At 44.9% G+C, this 18,076-nt stretch overlaps 1 protein-coding gene across 5 annotated transcripts in view; it reads left to right on the forward strand.

Moving 5' to 3' along the window:
* The first annotated feature begins 1,322 nt into the window (after window positions 1-1,322).
* Window positions 1,323-18,076, forward strand: part of sec22a (SEC22 homolog A, vesicle trafficking protein) — a 63,165-nt gene continuing 46,411 nt past the window's right edge. The window contains exon 1 of one of the 5 annotated variants that reach the window (XM_080199519.1): window positions 1,323-1,561. The gene's annotated coding sequence lies outside the window, so the exon portion shown is untranslated. Of the gene's footprint in view, window positions 1,562-2,160; window positions 2,212-6,362; window positions 6,460-10,946; window positions 10,968-18,076 lie in introns of those variants that run through there. The other 4 variants (XM_080199514.1, XM_080199515.1, XM_080199516.1 and 1 more) reach the window with 4 other exon arrangements.

Genomic DNA, 18,076 nt, shown 5'->3' on the forward strand with positions numbered 1-18,076 from the left:
GAAGGTGGAAGAGAGAATGTCTGGAGTGCGTGGGGTCCTTAATTATGCTGGCTGCTCTGCCGAAGCAGCGGGAAGTGTGGACAAAGTCAATGGCTGGGAGATATTCCCAAAAGAGGGTGCGTCCCCTTGCTGAGGTTGAAGGTGGTCTCTTGGTGACAAACCATCAGGCTGTTGAGGCTTCCTCTCAATATCTCTCTTCCGGATACACATTAATGAGGGAGAATTTTAGCATGGCCAATGCACCTAACCAGCAGCTGGGTAAATGCTGGCCAGCTAGTGATGTCCATGTCCCACAAATGAATAGAGTCATCGTACTACACAGAAACAGGCCCTTAGCACAATGTGTCCATGACCACCAGGTTTCCTAAAAAACATTCCTGGTGTCCTAGCCAGTATTTTTTTTAAAATATTCTGATATTTAATTTTGCTTGTGTTTGGTACTAACTACATCGTTATCTATAGTTATCACCCTATCTGTAGTTATATCCTATCAAAATGCAGCATCCGATCATCTTTCTTACATATACCCTCTTTTGGGAAAAACAAATGAGTTTGCAACTTCTGTCATTCCTGGGTGTTTGCAAATATTGCCGCTAATGGTTATATCTGCTTCAAGCAGCTTTTCCTGCTCCCGGCTATGTCTCTTTAATAATAAATGCGGTTTCTCAGACTGTCTGCAAACCCATCAGGAGCTGCAGCCCCGGGTGCCACGTGGCTTCTGATTGACAGCTGGCGATTCCCCCGCTCCGTGTGCGCAGCCGCGAGCCGGAGGGGGACGCGCATGCGCCTGTCAGCTCGGGTCAGGATGCGGCGGGTCCCAGCGAGGAGCGAAGTGCGCATGTGTCCAGTGGCCGCCACGGAGGACGCAATGTGCGCATGCGTCCGATGGACAGCGGTACGCAGGCAGATTGCATATACCAACAGAACAGAAACAGATTGACTGCATTACTAAGATTTTCCAGCGGTTTCTGTTTTTGGTTCCAATTCCAATATCCGCAGGAATTTGCTTTTAAATAAGTGTACATGCACCTGGCAGTCTGAAGCGGGAGCGTCGTGTGCGCATGCGTCCGGTGATACGACCCAAGGTGCCGTGTGCGCATGTGTAAGGTGCTCGGAGCCTGGATGTGGTGTGCGCATGCGTCTATCTTGGCCGGCATCGAGGATGGTGTGCGCATGCGTTTATCTTGGTCGGCATCGAAGATAGTGTGCGCATGCGTCTATCTTGGCCGGGCCGAGAGCGGGGATGATATGCGCGTGCGTATTCAGCCGGCTGTTGCCGGTGTCCGGCCCTGACGCGTGCGCGGCTGATCTGCCAGTCTGGGAAGGGGGGGCGGGGTAGGGGGGTGACAGGCTGGAGATCAGGACTCCCGGAGCTCGGCGTTCCTCCAGAGCCGCCCGGCTGAATCTGCGCCACAGCATCCAGCTCCTCTGACATCAGGCGGGAAGCTTCAGGCCTGAGCTCCTGGGGGGTGGGGAGAGTTGGGGGGGGCCGGTCACTGGGACAAGGCCGAGGCCTGGGGCCTGGGAGACAGCAGGAGGAGTCGCTTGGAGCAGCAGCTGGGTAAGCAGCAGACACAAGAGTGGCAGTGAGTGAGAGCCCCACTCATAGCAAAACAATCCAAGCTGTCACTACGATTACACTTCACTCAGGCTGCAGGAAGGTTTGTAATGGGAGCTCCATCCCCAGGGGTCAGTGCCTGGACCTTGAATCCTCCTGATATATAGATATTATATATTAACCTAATACCTTGGTGCAAAGGGCACACTTACAAAATTTTTCCATGAAATCAAATTTGGAAGCACTGTGAGGAGCATGGTGTAAATTCACTTCAAAAGGACTTGATTTGATTTATTATTGTCACATGTATTAATATGATGTGGAGATGCTGGCGTTGGACTGGGGTAAACACAGTAAGAAGTCTGACAACACCAGGTTTAAATTCAACCAATTTATTTGATAGTAACTCACAAGATTTTGGGGTTTGCCCTTCGTCAAGTGAATGGAGAGTTCTGGCCTCAGACAGAGCATACAACAGCACAGACAGTTTACAGATTACTGATTAGAATGCAAGTCTTTACAACTAACCTGTGATTCAAGTCTTAAAGATCACCTCACTTACTGTACTGTCTGGAGACAATACACATCTCTTTAACCTATACATAATGCTCTTTCCACTCACGTTGTCAGCATCGTTAAGACTTGAACAGCAGGTTAGTTGTAAAGACTCACATTCTTATCAGTAATCTGTAAACTGCTGTTATATGTTCTGTCTGAGGCCATAACACGCCATTCACCTGACGAAGGGCAAACCCTGAAAGCTCTGAGTTTACCATCAAATAAATTGGTTGGATTTAAACCTGGTGTTGTCAGACTTCTTACATGTATTAACGTACAGTGAAAAGTATTGTTTCTTGCACACTATACAGACAAGGCATACCGTTCACAGAGAAGGAAATCTGAGTGCAGAATGTAGTGTTACAGTCATAGCTAGGGTGTAGAGAAAGATCAACTTAATGGAAGGTAAGTCTATTCAAAAGTCTGACAGCAGGGAAGAAGCTGTTCTTGAGTCGGTTGGTACGTGACCTCAGACTTTTGCAAATTTTTCCCGATGGAAGAAGGTGGAAGAGAGGATGGCAAGTTGGTGAATGGGCCTAAAGGTGGACCTTTTGGTGGCATGAAGGTTAGCACTGCTGTCTCACAGTGCCAGGGGCCCGTGTTTGATTCCTGGCTTGGGCCGCTGTCTGTGTGGAGCCTGCACATTGTCCCCGTGTCTGCGTGGGTTTCCTCCAGGTGCTCCAGTTTCCTCCAACAGTTTGAAAGATGTGCTGGTTAGGTGCATTGGCCATGCTAGATTCTCCCTCAGTTTACCTGAACAGGTGCGGGAGTGTGGCGACTAGGAGATTTTCACAGTAACTTGATTGCAGTGTTAATGTAAGCCTAGTGACAAAATATAAACTTTAACTGATGAAGTCCAATGTAGAGAAATATGAAATGATTAGTTTTTGAAACGTACCTGGATCTGCACCTGAAATGTTTGTAACCCTGTACCACATGAGATACTGGAAGATGGGGCGATGCGATGTGCACATGCTTCTAGTGGTCGAGTCGTTGCAGTGAGCTGCTTTTTTTTTTTGGCTGACGTGATGGACTGAATGGCCTGTTTCTGTGCTGTAACTTTTCTATGGTTCTATTTTGGTAGGAAAAACATCTTAAAAAGGTGCAGGAACATAGGGTTCTGGCTATGCTTAGATCATTGAACATGGCAGACAAATGCAAAATACTGTGGACACTGGCATCTGAAACAAAAACAGAAAAATGCTGCAAAATCTCAGCAGATCTGACAGCGTCTTTGGAGAGAGAACAGAGCCAACATTACAAGTCTAGAAGACCCTTTGTCAGTGAAAATGGCTGGACAGGTGGAGAGAGCAGTAAATAAAGTATACAATTCCTGGGCTCTGTTAATCAGGACATAAAGTGCAAAAGCAAAGAGGTTTTTTTAACTTGTATAAGGCACAAGTTAGATCTCAGCTGGAATATTGCATCCAGTTACGGACCGAGCATTTTATGAAAGATGTGAAGACAGTAGGGTGTAGAAAAGTTTAATGAGAGAGTTCCAGACATGAGGAACTTCAATGATGAAGACCATTTGGAGAAATTGGACTGTTTTCTTGGACTGGAGAAGGCTGAGGGATTTGATTGAGGTACTCAGAATCATGAAAGGATTAGGAAAAAGAAGGAATAGATTTCAGCATAATTAGCAAAAGAAGTAAAAGCAACCTGAGGAAAAAGTTTCTTCACGCAGCAAGCAAAAGAGGGGAGCAGGCAAAAGGCAGGGAATTATAGGCCGGTTAGTTTAGTGTCTGTTGTAGGTAAAATGCTTGAATCCGTAATCAAGGAGAAAATAGCGAGGCATCTTGAGGAGAATTGTTTGATAGAGCGGACGCAGCACGGTTTCGTTAAGGGGAAGTCGTGTCTGACGAATTTATTGGAATTCTATGAGGATGTATCTAGTGCGGTGGATAGAGGAGAACCGGTGGATGTGGTGTTTCTTGATTTTCAGAAGGCGTTTGATAAGGTGCTGCACAAGAGGTTGTTACAGAAGGTTAGGGGGCATGGAGTTGGGGGTAAGGTGTTAGCGTGGATAGGGGATTGGCTGTCAAATAGGAGGCAGAGAGTGGGGGTCAATGGGTGCTATTCGGATTGGTGGTTGGTGACTAGTGGAGTGCCCCAGGGATCGGTGCTGGGGCCTCAGCTACTTACCGTTTATATAGATGATCTGGAGGAGGGAACTGAGTGTAAGGTGTCGAAATTTGCTGATGACACCAAGATTGGTGGAACGGCAAATTGTGCGGAGGGTGTGGAAAGTCTGCAGAGGGATCTAGATAGGCTGGGCGAATGGGCAAGGAACTGGCAAATGGAATTTAATGTTGGCAAGTGTGAAGTTGTCCACTTTGGTAGGAATAATGGTAGGAAGGACTACTACTTACATGGCGAAAAACTGCAGCATGCTACAGTGCAGAGAGACCTCGGGGTCCTTGTGCATGAGTCGCAAAAACCCAGCCTGCAGGTGCAGCAGGTGGTCAGGAAGGCGAATGGGATGCTGGCCTTCATAGCGAGCGGGATTGAATATAAAAGTAGGGAGGTCTTGCTGCAACTGTACAGGGCACTGGTGAGGCCGCAGCTGGAGTACTGTGTGCAGTTTTGGCCGCCGCACTTATGCAAGGATATTTTGGCCTTGGAGGGAGTGCAGAGGAGGTTTACTAGGCTGATGCCGGAGTTGAGGGGGGTTGAGCTATGAGGAGAGGCTGAATAAACTAGGCTTGTACTCGTTAGAGTTTAGAAGGATGAGGGGAGATCTCATTGAGACGTGTAAGATGATGAATGGGATGGATAGGATAGAGGTGGAGGGGCTCTTCCCGCTCAGAAAGGACAGTAGGACTAGAGGGCACAGCCTCAAGATAAGGCGGGGGGGGGCAGTTTAGAAAGGAGTTGAGGAGGAACTTCTTCACTCAAAGGGTGGTGAATCTCTGGAATTCTCTGCCCGTTGAGGTGGTGGAGGCTGCCTCGCTAAATATATTTAAGACGCGGGTTGATGGGTTTTTAATAGGCAAAGGGATTAAGGGTTATGGGGAGAAGGCGGGAAAGTGGAACTGAGCCACTTTCAGATCAGCCATGTTCTTATTGAATGGCGGGGCAGGCTCGAAGGGCTAGATGGCCTACTCCTGCTCCTATTTCTTATATTCTTATTAAGTGGTTAAATTCTGGAAAGCACTGCCTGAGAGTTGATGGAGGCAGGTTCAATTCAGGATTGCAAAAGGTACTTAAATGTTTCCGAAAAAGAAGGATGTGCAGAGTTATGGGGAGATGGCAGGTTTATAAGACGATCTGAACAGGCCAGATGTCGTCCTTTCCACTGGAAAAAACTGTTCTGAGCATAGCACTGTGGGAGCGCTGCACTGTTGTGGGGACAGCACTATGGGAGTGCTGCACTGTCGGGTTTTCAAAATTTCTCTATTCGTTTGAGAGATATGGTTCGGCCAGCATTTATTGTCCGTCCTTAGTCCTTCTTGAGAAGGTGGTGGTGAGCTGCCTCCTTGAACCGCTGCAGTCCCTGTAATGTAGGTACATCCACAGTGCTGTTAAGGGGTGAATTCCAGGGTTTTGATGCAGAGACAATGAAGGAACGGTGATTTCTTTCCAATTCAAGAATGATGAGTGACTTGAAGGAACTTCCAGGAAGGAGTTTCTAGGTATGTGCTGTTGTCCTCATCGATGGTAGCGATTGTGGGTTTGGAACATGCTGCCTAAGGAACCCTGGTGAGTTCCTGCAGTGCATCTTCTAGCTTGCCACTGCTCGTTGGTGGAGGAATTGCATGTTTGTGGAAGGGGTAGCAGTCAAGTGGGCTGCTTTGTCCTGATGGTGTTGAGCATCTTGTGTTGTTGGAGCTGCATTCATCCAGGCAAGTGGAGAGTATTTCAATACACTCCTGACTTAATGCCTTGTAGAACATGGGCAGGTTTTGGGGAGTTGGGAGGTAAACTTCCTGCCACAGGATTGTTAGCCTTTGACCTGCCACAGCCTATATTTGTCTAGTCCAGTTCAGATTCTGGCAAATGGTAACCCCAGGATGTGATGGTGGGGATTTGACAATGGTAATGCCATTGAATATCAAGGAATGATGGTTAGATCCCCTCTTGTCAGCCCAAGCCTGAATATTGTCCAGGTCTTGCTGCATTTGGACACGAACTGCTCCAGTATCTGAGGAGCCGCAAATGGTGCTAAACATTGTGCAATCATCAGTGAAGATCCCCGCTTCTGATCTTATGATGGAAGAAAGTTCATTGATGAAGTAGTTGAAGATTGGGCTCAGTACACTACCCTGTGGGACTTCTGCAGTGACATCTTGGAGCTGAGATGATTAACCTCCAACTACCACAGCCATCTTTCTTCATGCCAGGTATGATTCCAACCAGTGGTGAGTTTTCCTCTGATTCCTACTGACTCTGGGTTTGCCAGGGCTCCTTGATGCTATACTTGGTAAAATGCTGCCTTGATGTTAAGGGCAGTCACTCTCAGATCACCCCTGGCATTCAGTTGTCTTGTCCATGTTTGAATGTAGGCTGTATTAAGGGTCAGGAGCTGACTGACCCAGGCAAAACCCAAATTGATCATCTGCGAGCAGGTTATTGCTGAGTAAGTGCTGCTTGATAATGCTGTTGATGACCTTTTCCATCACTTTACTGATGTTTGAGAGTAGACTGATGGGGCAGTATTTAGCCAGGTCGGATTTGTTCTGTTTCTTGTGTACAGGACATACCTGGACAATTTTCCACACTGCCGGGTGGATGACAGTGCTGTAGCTGTGTGGGAGCAACTTGGCTAGGAGCGCAACAAGTTCTGGAGTGCAAGTCTTCAGTACTGATGGAGTGCCGCACTGTCAGAGAGTCAATACTAACGTAGTGCTGCACTGTTGGAGGATCAGCACTGAGGGCGATCTGCATTCTCGAAGGGTCGCCCCTGAAGGAGCACTGCACAGTTGGAGAGTCTGTGTTGGCCTACCTCAGTGTTTGTGTCTGTACTGAGGGAGCACTGCATTGTCAGAGGGTCTGTATTTGAGGGAGTTTGACTTTGATTTGATTTATTGTCACGTATTAGTAGACAGTGAAAGGTATTGTTTCTTGCATGCTTTAAAGACAAAGCATATTGTTCATAGAGATGGAAAAGAGAGGATGCAGAATGTCGTGTTGCAATCATAGCTAAGGTATAGAGAAAGCTCAACTTAATGCGAGGTAGGTCCATTCAAAAGCCTGATAGCAGGAAAAAGTTGTTCTTGAGTTGGTTGGTACATGACCTCAGATTTTTGTATCTTTTTCCCAACGGAAGATGGTGGAAGAGAGAATGTCTGGAGTGCATGCCTCACTGTCTGAGGGTCTGCATTGAGGGAGTGCCTCTTTGTCACAAGGTCTGCACTGAAGGAGTGCCTCTATAGTCAGAGGGTCTGCACTGAGGGAATGTCTCATTGTCAGAGAGTGTGCACTGAGGGAGTGTCTCACTGTCAGAAGGTCAGTACTGAGGGAGTGTCTCACTATCAGAGGGTCTTTACTGAGCCTGCGCCTCACTGTCAGAGGATTGGTACTGAGGAATGCTGCACTGTCAGTACCGTGGGAGCTCTGCCCTGTCGGAGGGACATTACTAAGCACTGCTCAGTTGGAGTACCAGTGCAGAGGGAAAAAAAAAACAAGTTAACGTTTTGAGTCAAATATGATTCATTTTCAAAATTCGGCAGTATCAGAATATAACTGGTCACTCCATTATGTTGTTTATGAGCACGTTATTCTGTACAATTGGCTAGCATGTTTGCTTGTGGAACGGCATATTTAAAATAGTGAATTCCAGAGTAGAGTCAAATTCCATCTGAAACATTGACTCTGTTTCTCTCTCCACAGCTGCTGTGAGACCTGCTGAGTTTTTCCAACATTTTGTGGCAGTTGGGAATTTGAAATGAAAACATTTTGCTTTCATCTTGAGGTTAAAATTGTAAAATACTGAACATAATTTTCCTAATCAAATATTCATCAAAATCATAAGGAAAATAAAGATCACCACAGCCAAATAATGAAATACTGATGTATAACAATGTGATTCATATCCCCAGGGTGTTCATATTAATGAGGATGGAGTGCTGTTGATGGTGAAATTTGGAGATCTAGTTATTCCTGAGTCTTGAAGCTGTTCTTGGATCTCTAATTAAAACTAAATGTGCTTTTATGTTTTGTGCTTTGCAGTTCTCGGGGTAGGAGAGTAAGGTCAGTTGTTTGGCTTCCAGTGTTTACATTGTAAAGTCTACTATATCCCAGCAATTGCATCATTGGCAGACTCAGAATTTGGTGGACCAATCAGCTGACATGACAAGGGAGGTGGTTTTACTAATACTAAGTTAGAGAATCCATGTACTGGGTTCAACTCTGATTAAGAAATCTTCTCCTGTGCTGTCACCCTGATGCCACCCCCCAGCATTGTGTTCCAGCCTTATCAATGGCTTATCCTAACCCCTCCTCCCACAGCAGCAGTCACTAACCCTAATACCACCCCTTTAACCTTTGGTTTGTCAACTTGAGTTGTACCTATTTCTATCACATGACCACCCCATCGAGTCAAATGCCTTTTTTTCATCTCCCGTGTTTTTCTAACCAAGTGAAGAATCATAGAATCATACAGCACACAAGAGGCCCTTTGGCCTGTTAAATTCACACCATCACATTAGATAGAAATGCCTGAGTCCCACCTAATCCCACCTGCCAGGGCTTGGCCCATAGCTCTGAATGTTATGATGTGACAAGTGTTCATCCAGATATGTTTTAAAGGATGTGAGGCAACCTGCCTCTTCCACACTCCAAGGCAAAGCATTCCAGACTGTCACCACCCACTGGGTTAAAAAAAAATTTTCTCACAGCCCCTGTAAACTCCCTGCCCCTCATCTTGAACCTGTGTCACCTCATGACTGACCCTTCAGCTAAGGGGAACAGCTGCTCCTTATCCACTGTATCCTTGTCTCTCATAATTTTGTACACCTTGATCAGGTCATTTCCCCCTCAGACTTCTCTGCTCGATGAAAACGACACAAGCCTTTGTAACCTCTCTTCATAACTTAAATGTTCCATCCCAGGCCGCATCTTAGTGAACCTCCGTGCATCCCCTGCAGTGCAATCACATTCTTCCGATAATGTGGCGACCAGAACTGCACACAGTACTCCAACTGTGGCCTCACCAAAGCGCTATACACCTCCAACATGACTCCCCTTTCCTTCGTAATCTGTGCCTTGATTGATAAAGGCAAGTAGCCCCATATCCTTTTTCACCACCCTGCTAATGTGTCCTCCTGCTTTCAGAGATCTGTGGAGAAATGTGCCAAGGTCTCTTAGTTCCACAGAGCTTGCTAGTGTCCTACCATTCATTGAGTACTTTATTATCAAACTATTCCTTCTAAAGTGTATCACCTCTCACTTTTTAAGGTTAAATTGCAGTGGAAAAAAATTGCCAGTCTTTTTGGAAAAGTGCTCCTTTAGAGATTCGGAATCAAAGTGCGAGAGACATCTGGCAGATGTGGGAGGGTTTGCAGGCCTGGCCACTTCACTCAGGGATTTCGTCTGTGTTGCATATTTCATGGTTCTGTTTAAGTGCCAAAGTTTTCAGTCTTTGCCAAACGACTCACTTTATATTCACTCAATTATTGATCCCTGCATTATATTTGCAGCAGGACCCTCAAAGAAAAAAATAATGTGAAGCATATGATCCCAAAGATACTCTGATGGGAATGTTTCACTCTGAACAAATGTTTGAGTGCAGAGTCAATGTGGTTGCCAAGTCTGACACTGTTACTCTTTACTGCAATGCAAAAAATAGTGGTTCTTTTAATCAGATGCTCGTGTGAACAGGCAGCAATTTATTTGGTTAGAACAATGTAATGTTTAACAGTGCCCCCAATGACTAGTAAGGGCCCAGGTTTGATCGTGGCTCTCAGTTGGGTTAGATGATCTTGTATAGTCCTCTGTTGATCAGTCAAACGAGTTTCCAGAAAAGCAGTGAATTTTATAGAATCCCTGCAGTGCAGAAGGAGGCTATTTAGCCCATCAGGTCTGCGCCAACCGCAGTCCCACCCAGGCCCTATTCCCATAACCCCTCATATTTATCCTGCTAATCTCCTGACACTAGTGTTAATTTAGCATCGCCAATCAACCTAACGCGCACATCTTCGGACTGGGAGGAAACCAGAGCACCCGGAGGAAACCCACGCAGACACTGGGAGAAACTGCAAACTCCACACGGACAGCGACCCAAGGCCGGAATTGAAACTGAGTCCCTGGCGCCGTGAGGCAGCAGTGCTATCCACTGTACCACTCTTAATAAGAGCTTCATTCACTCTGAAGTGACCCGATTAAAGTCTGTAAAAGTAAAAGGACTGGATAGCATTCCGATTGCTGGATTGTTCTCTTTTGCCAGATTGGGGAAGATCATTAAACATGGGTTTTAGCTGTAAGAGAACTGGATGGTAAGACACTTTTCCAGGCAGTAGTGAGTTTCTGCAATAGGTTCCTGGCTGGTGTGCTGGATCCCAACTCTCTCTATTTGCTTTAGGGAGCTGGAGTGGTGCCTGTCTGGGTCAGCGATCACATAGTAAAGAAGGTAACGTCTTTATAGATCACACATTGCGATCTCCTGGACTGGTTTTCATTGATGGGGGGTGGGGGGGGTGGTGTCGGAGAGGAATTTTCGACATTTTTTTAAAATACTTTAATCTTGTTTCCAGCTAGATTTGTTTTCCCCTCTGGTTTTATACTTCTCTTTCGAGACTATGCGGCTGAGGGAATGGGGAGGTGGCTGAAGAAGGTCCAGCCATCGTGGTGTGAGCCTGGATTGAAGGTCATTAGCTGCCTGTCAGTTTTGTACATTTTGTATGACATGATGGTAAGGGCTCATTTATTGGTAGCAGATCTACATACACTGTTTCCCTTCCTAAAGGCTGTCTTGCTAAAACTTGTTGAAAAATGTGGATAAGAATATTCGCCTTGATGGGGATGTTCCCCTGCAGTGATTGGCTGCCACTCTAGGATCATGCATGAATAATGTGTACTTCAGCAAAATACTGATGGTGCTCTTGGAACTGTAGTTTGCATGGTCTGTGTCTGAGATCGCTAATAAAATAAACCCAAACTTGTCTAATTTAACACAAGGTCTTGTGATACCATGGATAGTTCATAAGATATAGGAGCAGAATTAGGCCATTTGGCCCTTTGAGTCTGCTCTGCCATTCGATCATGGCTGATATGCTCCTCATCCACATTTTCCTGCCTTTTCCCCATAACCCTTCAACCCACTACCAATTAAAAATCTGTCTAACTCCTCCTCAAAGTTATCCGCTGTCCCAGCATCCACTATTCTGGGGTCGTGAATTCCACAGATTTGCAACCTTTTGTGAGAAACAGTTTTTCCTCAACTCTGTTCTAAAATTGCTCCCTCATCCTAAGACTATGACCTCTCATCCTAGAATGCCCCACAAGAGGATGCATCTGCTCCACGTCTACTTTATCCCTCTCTTTTATCATTTTGTGTACCTCCATATGATCTCCCCTCTTTCTTAATTTCAGAGAATATAGGCCTAAATTGTTCAACCCTGTCTGGCCAGAAGCTCTGGATTCAAGTCCCAAGTCACAGAAAGTGTATTTATAATGTAGCCATACAGATTGATTATCAGCCCAAAAGCCCCTCCAATACACCTGATGGCAGGCAGTGAATAACTGTGGCAGTTCCTGGTCAGCTGTGCTGCAGACATCAATCACTTCACTGCAGTACTTTGCCCAACCCAGTGGAAGTTTATGGTTGCCGATGCTGTCTTGGGGCATGATGTCTGAGGGAGGAGAGGTCTAGCTTAACAATGGCTAGCCCCAGAATTGTCACTTGGAGTGATGATTAACAAATTCACAGTAAACAAAGATTAACAATTCACTGGAAAAAGTTGCATCAACGCAGTTTGTATCTCCTTGTGTTTGGAAGGTTCAGATTGAGGCGTTTTAAAATGTTAAAAAGGATTTGATAGGCTAACTTCAGAAAATTTACATCCCTTACCAAGAGAATCCAAAACAGAGGCCCAATAAGAGCTAAACCCTTCAGAAGTAACGTCAGGGAGCAGTACCACTACCATGCGGATACCTCGCTTCAGTGGGCTGTGAATAGTGGGTGATTAAAATGATCGAAACTGAGGGGAACAGATTTTTTTTTATGAAGTGAGATAGGAATCGAAGATGATTAATTGGAATGGAGGTACAGCTCAACTTTTAAGGATGGAATAGCCTCAGGCGGCTGAGTGGCTTCCTGTTTCTATGCAGGTTTATTATTGAGTGTACATACTTGGACTTAACAATTCCTGAAGGTTGCAGGGAAGGGTTTCAAGTTCTTGTTTTCAGCGGATCTTCCAGTCTGCTGGTCTTAATGAGACCCTGGCACTTCAACATTTTGGCTTGCAGCTGGCTGCACAAGAGAGCCTAGTATTTGTATTGCAATATAAATGCCTTTAATTGCTTACATGGTGTTCTGTGGGTGACATAAACAAAACCAGTGCCAACTGCTGGAGTCAAAAGCGAATTATCCAATAATTTGAATTAAGCAGTGTGAATAAAATGGGAATTAATGCTAAGTAAAAATTATCTATTAGAATATTAACAGTTAAGACACTGTGAGTGGAATCATAGGAAAATCATTGAACCCTGTGTGGTAGAAGGAGGCCATTTGTGCCTGCGCTGGTTCTTTGACAATATTGTTGGTGCTTAGTCCTTTGTCCTTGCTTTTTGTTTGTAACCTTGTAAGTACCTGATCCTCACACATCATATAACTCCTTTTAAAATCTATTTATGGAATTGTCTTCCCTCACCATTTTAGGTGGACTGTTTTCGATCTTGTCAGCTTCTTTAGTTGATTGCAATGATTCCTAACATTGACAACCTGATTGAAACTGTGAGCCAGGTGCTGCACACTCCCCAACCCGGCAACTCTCTGAATTGAAATATTTCTCTCCGTCTCCCCTCTGGATCTTTGGCCAATCATTTTAATTTTATCACCTCTGGTTTAATCATTCACTAGAGGAAATAGCTTTTTCTCTACAAAATCTCTCATCACCCTGGAAACCTCTGTGAGATTGTTCCTTAACCTCCTCAGTTCCCAGGTGGACAGTGCTAACTTTTTCAGCTTCTCATAGCTGAAGTCCCATATTCCTGCTAGCGTCCTGATGCACCTCCTCAATTCCCTTTCTAAGATTTTCTCAAGTGTGGTGACCAGAACTGGACATAACGTGACAGCAGGGACCTAACCACTGATTCATGAAAGGTTTCATATATTTAGATTATTATGATGATACTTATACCTCCAATAATCCATTCTTCTGCATTTTAGTAGTGCTTCCAGAGCAAATCTGTGTACCAGTATAGTGATCCATGGCCTGCCCCTTGCTTTATCTGCGTCATCTCCTCCAAGGCGACATGGTGTCACGTTGGTTAGCACTGCTGCCTCACGGCGCCAGGGACCTGGGTTCGATTCCTTGGGTCACTGTCCTCGTGGGGTTTGCATGTTCCCCCTGTGCCTGCATAGGTTTTCTCTGGGTGCTGTGGTCTCCTCCCACAGTCTGAAAGACTTGCTGATGAGGTGCATTAGTCATGCTGAATTCTCCCTCAGTGTACCTGAACAGGCGTCAGAGTGTTGTGACTAGGGGATTTTCACAGTAACTTCATTGCAGCGTTAATGTAAGCCTTAGTTGTGACTAATAAGTAAATTTTAACTTTAACTTTAAATCTATCTACATGTGTATTAGTGACCAGTTGTTGGATAGATTATTTCCATTTTCATTAATAAAGTGGCGTTCAACCTTGGCAGCAGATTAAATTCCCTTGCAAACATTGTTACTGTCAAGGACAGTTACCTGCTCCTTTATGGAGTTTGAGCTGTGATTTCATAAGCAACTTAGCATCAAGTTTTTATCCAAGCCCCAAAGGATGAAGGTCATCCTTACTGATGACTGACTGTCAGCGTAGGTTCAGCATCGTTAATAAAATAGGTTTTCAGTGCAGGGGCCATTGAGTTCAATTATTTGCTCAAGTCATACTGTTCAATACATAAGCATGCTAGTTTATTTGTACCTAAGTCTTTGCTTTTGAAGAAGACAAAGAACAAACTTACGTTTACTGCTGCGATTTTCCAGCACTTTCTGTTTTTCTTTCCAGTTCCAGCATCTGCAGTAATTTGCTTTTACCTTCATTTGTATGGTGGCCTTTCGTGGCCTTGGCACATCATAAAACATGGACAGCCACTGGAGATACTTGCAAAGTGTAGTTACTGTTGTAGCGTGCAGCAAGTCACCCCAAACAACCATGAGCTACAGATGTGAGCAGATAAAGATGCCTCTGTTACTGTTACACTGACTATCCTGATGTGTACTTGTCGGCCTCCCACCTTGCACCATCCTGCAAAGCGCCTCGGGCTGTTTTGTTACTTTAAAGGCACTGTTTAAATGCAAGTTGTTGTTATTGAACTTTGTGAACTGGAGACAGAGTGCTTGCTGAGATAGCATTGATTTATATGGTCCCCTGGTGAAATCATAGTGGCGGCAACACAAAATCCAAAATTACTGTTGAAACTTGAATGCCAGCGCTTGCATGATGTGATCTTGATCTTGTTATCAATGTTGCCCATGAATATCTGATTGTAGAAAAAGAGTTAGAATCGATTGGCAAGATTGCTCGGTGCCTGTAAATAGTCTCGGAAGCTGCAGTGGCTGACTTTGTATTGATCAAGCACCTGAATAACCTTGCTGCCTGAGGCGAAGGATGAAGCCTTTCCTTCATCCTCTTGTATAGAGCAGTTTATCATCCAGACCCCATAATAGAACAGTGAAGGCTTTCTCCTTTTTATACATCTGTGGGTCATGAGCATCACTGGCTGGCCAGCATTTATTGTCCATCCCTAGTTGCCCTTGAGAAGGTGGTGCTGAGCCTCCTTGAATCGCTACAGCCCATGTACCGTGGGTTGACCCACAATGCCGTCATTGAAACACGTCATGCATTTTGCAGGTTAACCTTGACCAAACCTGAAACTTGACAGGAGAAAGTTCACAGTTGCCCAGGCAAGTTTGTTTCTCATAATATTTTAGTTACTGACTTTTAGAAGTGTGCCTCAGCTCTGGCTCAGTGATATTCCTGCCTCTGAGTCGAAAGGTTGTGGTCCTCCGCTATTCAACACAATCATGGCTGATGGTCCAACTCAATACTCTAATCCTGCTTTCTGCCCATAACCTTTGAACCTGTTCGCCCTATCTGCCATTCTCTTCAATCCTCCTTTCAGCTCGCTCTGCTAAACCATTTGAAGCTGAATATAAAGCACAGTACACACATGGCATATTCCAATCCTTTGCATGAAGTCTTGGAACAAATCACTCAAATGTCATACTGTTATCAGAAACAAGACAATCTGATAAATCATGATTGCAAAAACTTGGCGTGCCTTTTCTGTCGTAATGGCAGCTGTAATGTTGCTCATGATGTGCACTTCTGATCACTTAGAATGCATGTCCATGATGAATCGAAACATGAATTGCAAAGCCCACATAAAGCCCAGACCGCAGACAAACAGGCCACTCCCACAAATGTAGAGGCACCATCTTCTCGTTGATCTGACACGTAGATCAGGATTTCACCTTATTCCCCTTATAAGTGCTGATCCATATTAAACCACCAATCGTACAGCCTGGCTGAACATTTCGTTTAGGAGACAGCTGGGTGAGCCTCATGAACTTCATCCAAAACTTGTGAATGACCAAGTGATAGGACAACCACAGTGGATCCCCAAAGGATACAACTAGCTCATCTTTCTGCTTTACACGTGGTCTCCATTCATTATCCCCTATAACTGTAGGCCACACCTGCGTAAAGAATCCTTTCATTCAAGATGGAACAGTGTCCCTGTCCATCCACTGCTAAATCTGTTTAGCATTCACTGGAGAATGTGAAAGTCTGTCAAGGGAGAAGTTTGTCTCTGGACAATTGGACATGTCTGGAAGAGGCAGACATCTCACTGTGTTTGTGTTTACATTGTCCTTTCCTGCCTTGTACGCAAAGTTACACTGGTCAGCTGACAAAGTGAGAGTCCAGTACTGTATTCTCTTGAGAGGCCAGGAGGAATTCACTAAAGAGATCAGTGAATGAACGACCGTAAAGGTAGTGATGAAACTGTTTCACAGAAAAAGTAAGTGGCTAGACCTTCCTTGTCTAACTGAATATCACTTCTCAGCTGTTGTCAGCATATGCAAAACCAGTGGAATTTTCTGACCTGTCCTTCAGGTAAGAGAATACTGCCCCAACACTGTTAGGACAAGACATTACATGACACAATGAGTTCTCTCTCTCTCAATCAAAGCAAACCAGCAGATTAGCTGATTGTAGCAGTGATTTCACAGCCCTGAAAGCTTTCTTTTGTGCTGGTCCTACTTCCATTTTGTTTCTTCGCAAAGTAGTAGATACAGTGGCACCATCACTGTTGAAAGATCCAGAAGGAATTTCCCATAGTAATTTACCATGCCCAGAAGTGACCTGAGTTTCCCTGATAGATCTGATTTTATTCCATCAGGGACAGAGGTGATTTTGTGACCGCAATTTTCCACCCTCTGTGCCTGGTAGACGCACTTGGCATACGCAGACCTGCCTCCAGAAATCTCTATAACTCTTGATCCAGTATGCTGAGGTGTTCCTTCTCAGTTTTCCCAGTGATCAGAATGCCATCTGAGTAAACAGCTACATGAGGAATCACCTGCAACATGTTGTCCATTGTCCTCTGAAAAATTGCCAGACTGGCCCAACAACCAGATGGTTGTATTTGAACAAACCCTCATGTATTGATGACGACATACCATTTTGAATCCTCTTAATGAAAGCTGCTGGTGGGGGGGGGAGCTTGTGTCAAATTTTGAGAACGTCTTGTCTCCTGCAGGATTGAAAACAGATCTTCCACTCACTTTAACAAGTAAGCATCCAGGTTTGAGGCCTGATTAATGATAAGTTTGTAATCCCTGTGTGTGCGTGCCATACCATCACTTTCAAGAACCGGAACAATTGGAGCTGCCCAATCTGAGACCTGAATGAGCTCAATGATTCCAAGTCTCTGCAGCTGCTCCAGTGCCTCCTCCACTTTGCTTTTCTTGACATAGGGCACTGTCCTGGGCTTGAAAAAGCGTGAAGTAACCTGAGGATCTATGAACAATTTGACTGTAGTGTCACGCGTTGAACAGTTCATCTTTGAAAACCTCAGGATATGTCTGAATGTATCATTTGTGTGTGCTTAATCTCACGCCAGTTCAACTGAATTTTACTGAACCAGTTGCATCCTAGTGAACGAGTCCCTTTCCATTTCACTACTGGAAGCTGTGCTCTTGTTTCTTGGCTGTTGTTTGCAATGTCCACCTCTAACACCCCAAGCAATAGTATGTCTTCTCCAGTATAGGCCCAAAGTAGGATTCCTGCCCGAGTAAAGGCTGGTGCCTGCTTAGAGCTCAATCTTCTGTGGGCCTCCTTACTAATTACAGATGAAGAGGCTCTATCTTCGTTTTGTTTTCCATCAACCTCCATTGTAGCATTGATAGGCTGCGCATGCCCCTCATTCATATTAAACATATTGTAAGAGTGCTCCTCTGTGTGCTCTGAGCTCTCCAGTGATGTGTAGCTGACTGAGGCTTTTTCAGATTTAAATTTTCGAGTCAGCCTTTGACTTGCTGTTAGCACCTCAGCATTTCTTAGCTAAATGGCCCTTTTTGTTGCAATGGTGACAAACAGCATCCATAAATTTGCAAGAATTTGCATGTTTTGGCTCTCCACACCTGAAACATTCCACTGCTTTCACCTGCTTGTTTGTAACCTCTTTCTTGATTCTACCCTCTTGTGTGCTGCCATTGACCTAAATATCTTTTATATTGTTAGCAACCATTTCCACACTCTGATAAATTTCTCGAGCCTTCTTGAAAGTCAGTGTGCCACAGACTAGTT

Source organism: Carcharhinus amblyrhynchos, chromosome 11 (assembly GCF_965287045.1).
Source record: "Carcharhinus amblyrhynchos chromosome 11, sCarAmb.v2.hapA, whole genome shotgun sequence".
Lineage (NCBI taxonomy): Eukaryota > Metazoa > Chordata > Chondrichthyes > Carcharhiniformes > Carcharhinidae > Carcharhinus > Carcharhinus amblyrhynchos.